Consider the following 6,000-nt stretch of genomic DNA (forward strand, 5'->3'; position numbering starts at 1 on the left):
CTCACCCGCCCTGTTGCTATCTCAACTCATAACTTCAATCTCGATCTACGATCCTCTAATGTCAAAAATCGATTTTTACGCAATTGATCTAAAGGAATTTTACAAAAATATCCAAATCAAAATTTATATATGTAAATGATTCAGTTTTTACAAAAATAATATATATTTTTTATTTTTTCTTTCCTTGAAAACTCATAAATTTTAACGAAGATTTTAAAAAATACATAATAATGTCGCTTGACATAGTGACGGCACCCAAAAAAATTATTTAAAAAAAAACAATGATTGACTAATGATGAGAGGATGGTGCTGTAATATGTTAGGCGACACCGACGAAAAACAAATCATTTACATACATAAATTTTTATTTTGGTCATTTTCAGTAAATAATTAATTCTTTTAAGTCAATCGCATAAAAAATCAAAATGTTCATATAATAATTAAACCTTTAATTTGATCATTTGAACTAAAATTTCATTTAATTTTTATATAAATTTTAATAAATGTTTTTATATAATTTTTTGAATGAACTATAATTTAATTTTATATGCATACAATTATTTTAATATAAATAATTTATGGTAGAACATAAGGTTTGAATATGTATTACCTTATTTCATTAAAATTTATAAAAATAATTATTATACATGAATATTTAAATAATGAATTATAAATCGATTGAGTTTTAGTTTGATTGGCATGGGTATTATTGTTAGTATAGGAAGATATAGGCTTAAGTGCACTGGAGCGCATTATTATAACATCCCTATTTTTTTTTTAAAAAAAGAGAAGAATAATATTTATGGTAGAAGTCCTTGAATAAGTGATCTAAAAATAAATAGTTGTATAAGAAATTGTGATCGTTTTTAGAGAAAATCGTCAAAATGAAAACACAAAGGATTATTAGTAGGAGTGCGTGGTTAAGATAAAAATTCGTATCGAGTTTAGGGATTAAATTGAATAAGTTAGAAAATTATAGAGACTAAAGTGCAATTATCCTATTTTATTTTGACGGAAAGAATTTAATTGCAATTTTACTATTACTTAAAAAAATCAAAAGTTTCATGATGGCTTTAAATGATATTTTCATTAAATAATTATTATTTAACATTTTATTTAAAATAATAGTAATTTATTAAATATTAAATATTATATATATATATATATATATAAATAAAGAGAGAAATATAAGTTCTTTCTCATCTTTCTCAGGAAAGTTTGGGAAAAGGAAAAAGAAAATCCCTTTCATCATTTTCCTTCAATTTTAAGTTTAATGCATTATTTTTCTATAATTTTTTTATAGATTTTAAATGTTTGAAGCTTGCTTTACATATACATACCAATAGTTTTTTATTTTACCAAGTATTTTAGAAATTATCATTAAAGAACATTGATAGAAACTTAAAAACTTAAGTGAAATAGATATTTGGATAGGAAATTTTTATAAGATGAGTTTTAGCTTTTAGAAGTGTGAAAAAGAAACAAAAATGGATAAAAAGATTATTTGGTATATTTGGCCATGTTAAAGGGGAACTAGAGAACATCGACCACTTTGTGTAATATTTGTGCTAAATGATAGCTTGTGAAGCAATGAGTACTTTGGTGAAGACGGAATGAAAATGGATAATCGAGTCGAAAGATATGCGAATTTCGGACTAGAAAACTTAAGTTGTCAATATGAATAATAATGCATATTTAAGTTTTTTTTTATTAGTTTTAGTTTTAGAATGGATAAATGATGTTGTTTTGTATTGAATTGCTCATTTTGTCGCTAACAACGAAGCGAACATCTTGAAGGAGAAAGGTGAAGAAAAGGAGTAAAGTGATTAAAACTTTGGTTTGTGTTAATATCTTATTTTCATTATATAAAACTTTAATATATTTAATTTAATATGACTAATTATATTTATTTTATTTTTATGAGTTTGGGATGAGCTTGAATAATTTAGTTAATATTTATAAAATTATGTTTTGAGATGAATTCTATGTTTTCTTAAGACTAAATTAGTGAATTCATGGTTATGATTTCGATTTGAGTATTATGATTTTAGATCATTGAGTAAGAAAATATTTAATATGTTTCAAATTGGAAGCCTATTTTACATTAGGCGATATGTGATTTGAATATGAAACAGAATTGAAATGAGAATTATATGAAAATAGAATTGAAATAGATCATGAAATTTAGTTTTTACCTCGTTTCACTAAGTTAGACTAAATCAGATATAATTGGCATGCCATAGAGTCTTTATGTTAGAGAATTTAGATCTCCCCAATTCTCAGAGGGTCGAGGGAGAAAAGGCCAAGTCGGTCAGTTGTTATTATTGTTAGCCCCAGTTCCCAGAGGGTCGTGGGCAGTCCCAATTCCCAGAGGGTTGTGGACTACTTTGATAGCCATCGTTGTCGAACAACTCGGGGTGGTGGATTCATGTATCTGGTTATGAGTCTAAACTTTAGTACGAGGTCTAAAATGAAAGAAAAACAAAAACAAAACTTGAATTTATTTGAATTTCCATATTGTGCAAAATAAATTAATTATGTGATTTTGAATTTAATTAAAAAAGCTTATTTTCTTTATTCAATTTGTTAATATCAAAATATTAAAGTTTATTAATATTAGAATTTTCTTTTATTGTGATGTTATTAATGATATTTTTAATCATGTTTTAGTTTATTTCTATCAATTAATTTGTGTCCAATACTTATGTAATGATTTATATGATATTAGCAACACTGAGCATAAAAATTGCTCAGCGTATGGTTTGTCTATTTTTTTTGTGCAGGTAGTTAGATTCGTCAGATCATTCCAGCAGCATCCGAAGAACCAAAGTTCAGCTCAAATAATGTTGGTGAAGAGTTTACTTTATAGTTGATGTAAATAGCATGTACCTAGGCTTCTATATATAATATTATGTCGTAAACTGAATTTAAATAATTCCATTATGTTTTCTTAGCTAGTATTTTATAACTAATGTTTTAATTAAAATAGTAAAGCGTAAAAATCTAATTTATTTATATGTTTTGAGAAATCGTAGTATTAAGATTGATTTGGGAGATAATTTGAATGTGAATATTTTGTGAAAATCTAAATTATTTTGCAGGGGGTTTTACGGAAAATAGGTAGAAATGTTGTCGAAATTTTTATAAAAAAATTTTACCAATACATTTCCTTTTCAAAATAAAAATGAAAAAGTGAGTTGTTTCGACAACGAAATGTAGCCTTTTATATTTGGATCCAACAACTGGGTCGGGTATAAGGTGTCACAATTATCCTCTAATTTAATGATTGGAAAGGGGTTATGAATAATTCTAAATATTATGTAAAAAAAAATATAATCAGAACTTATAACGAGACAATCATTCTAAAAGGAAGGAGAATTACATTTTTGCATAATAGAGCATTAGTCCACCTTCACATCGGAATATATTTGCACTCAACTCAATGTTGAACACTCGTGTCCAATACCAATGATATAGGAATATAACTTTCAAACATCTTAAACTCTCAATTATGCGTTATTGGTGAGTGTTTATTTCTGAGTTGTAAAAAAATAATCTTTAAATACCTAAAATTTTGAGTAAATTATTCAACTTCTAATATATTCATATATTTTTTTACGCCTGCCATTTTTTCCCCACTCCAACCTCCCATGCCCTTGGTAAACTAACACCTAACATTTCCTTTCGTTTCATTTGTTCTTTATTCACCTTTAACATTATTCAGATAAGCAAATCTCTGGTTTAACAAGTATCAACTGAGTTGCTTGCCCCTTTTTTCAGTCAATATTGCAGAAAATCATTAAATTTTAAATTAATAATAGTAAAACTTTTAAAATAATAAAAATTTAATTAATCTTTAAAAGTTATAAAAATATAAACTATTAAATTAATAAAATTACTTTTTTTACCATTATAAAAATATACAATTTAATTTCATATTTAAATTTTATTAGTTTCCTAACATATAATATAATCATTTAACAATTTAACGAAGAAACTCACCATCATTCAACTTTTATCAGTCTTTTCCAGCAAAATTCACTGCAAATTCCCAAATTCCTTAAATTTCTCACATCCCATACCTTCATGCTTGAAATCCCTACATTCGCCACAAATTATAGTCAGACAATTAGGGCACTCACATTCTGTCCCTCCCATCACTTCATCTATTAACTTAGCTTTACAATCCTCGTAAGGGCATTCAAATACCAGAAGCGGCAATATTACAGAGTAAAGCAACGCATCATCCCTTCTATAAATCACTTCTCCCGGTAATATCGATTCACATTGTTCAGGCGTTATCGAGGTATCACAATTGGGTTCCGGACAACCAACCGCGATCGTGTTTTCGTCTTTCAATTTCGTTACGATGTGACGTCGAATGCAATCGGAGCAGAACCGATGACCGCAATGCGTCTCGTTGAAGATATTCGAAGTAGGGTTTTGATCACCGCAAAGTCTGCAAAACAAAGGGTTAGATGAACCGCTGGGTAGCACATCAGTAATGGGGTTAGGGATTGGTAACTCGTCGATTACTACACCTTTCTGTTTCTTCATCGGACTGTTGTTCTGAACTTGGTGGTCATGAAGCTTTCTTTTATGAATCCTCATGTTTGAGGATTTTGCTTTCAGCTTTTCGCGTGAGGAAGAGAAGATTTCAGTGCTTGACGACATCAAAACTGAGTCAAAATTTGCAACTGAGTACTGGTACTGGTTTCAAAGAGCAATTGGGGGACTTGTATGTATATATATTGTTCATGAGACCATGTTTTTTTCTTGGCAATCAAGGAAGAAGATGCTCTATTTCCGTTGACGATGTTTGAGATTCTTTGAATTTTATATATGGTCTAATTTTATCCTCAGTTCCTGTGCTCTTTGGATTTTTAAATTTAATCCTTTTACTTTTGATTCCAATAATTTCGTCAATTTAAAAATAGTTTAATTTGGGAGCATCGTGGAGGCCTATGTACTTAGAGTCAGATCGTATTTTTTTCTCTCTACTAAAAAATTAGTAAATTAGTCTTTTTATATTAAATTAAAGAGTAAATTGGTCCTTTCTGTTAAAAATTTCATTCATTTATATTGTTAAAAACTAACGTAGTTGATAAAATAACTAGAAAGTGACATGTGGCATGTCATATATACCTCATGCTTATGTACAAAGGTCAATTTTAATAGAAGAAATAGATGAAATTTTTAACAGAATGACCAGTTTGCTCTTTGATTTAACGTACAAAGACTAATTTACCCATTTTTAATAAAGGGTAAAATAAAATCATCTCTTAATATATGGACCTTCATAATACTTTTACATTCAATTTGGATATATGAGAAATTACTAGCTTGTATAGTTTAATAGATTTATATTTGATACACCCTACTATATATAATGATTTTAAAAATTTTTAGAAAAGGAGGGATAGGGCAGTCTAAACATTTAACCTAATAACAATTAAGTCTTTTGTTACTGAACAAGTGGCTTTAAAGGCAAAAAACCAACTGAGGTGTTATCACATTCAACCTACAAATAAAATTAATAAAATAAAAATTAAATTATATTGAATTAAAGTAAAAGATTAGATTTTAAATTTCAATATAACAGAGGGATTAAAACCAGAATTAGCCCATAAAGCTTTTAGATGATCCGGTAAAGTGGACTGGTGGGTGAGGGCGCGAGGCCCATCATTGTGAAGAGTTCGGCCTAAAATAATGGCGGTTCTTAATTAAACACCAAAATCCCCACCAGACACACTATTATTTATAAAGATTATGAAAAAGTTAAAAATACAACTAGAATTTTGGTAATCAAACTGAAAATAAAATAAAATCTGAAATTTAGGCATCTACTTAACCTGTACCACATAGAATAGATTATTTAAATAAAAAATGTTGCTTAATAAAAAATATATTTAGATCTAACTAATATTCCTAATCCTATAGCGATTATGAAAAACTATATATTATTGGACACAATCTATGACTATTGTTGTTAATAACAAC

General features: G+C 27.8%; 1 long non-coding RNA gene across 1 annotated transcript; it reads right to left on the minus strand.

Moving 5' to 3' along the window:
• Nucleotides 1-3,886: 3,886 nt before the first annotated feature.
• On the minus strand, nucleotides 3,887-5,259 carry LOC128042388 (uncharacterized). The gene is made up of 2 exons (XR_008197713.1): nucleotides 4,542-5,259; nucleotides 3,887-4,459 (listed from the first exon to the last, which is right to left on the minus strand). It is a non-coding gene; the product is annotated as an uncharacterized LOC128042388 (long non-coding RNA).
• Between the last annotated feature and the right edge of the window lie 741 nt (nucleotides 5,260-6,000).

Source organism: Gossypium raimondii, chromosome 7, assembly GCF_025698545.1.
Source record: "Gossypium raimondii isolate GPD5lz chromosome 7, ASM2569854v1, whole genome shotgun sequence".
Taxonomy (NCBI): Eukaryota; Viridiplantae; Streptophyta; class Magnoliopsida; order Malvales; family Malvaceae; genus Gossypium; species Gossypium raimondii.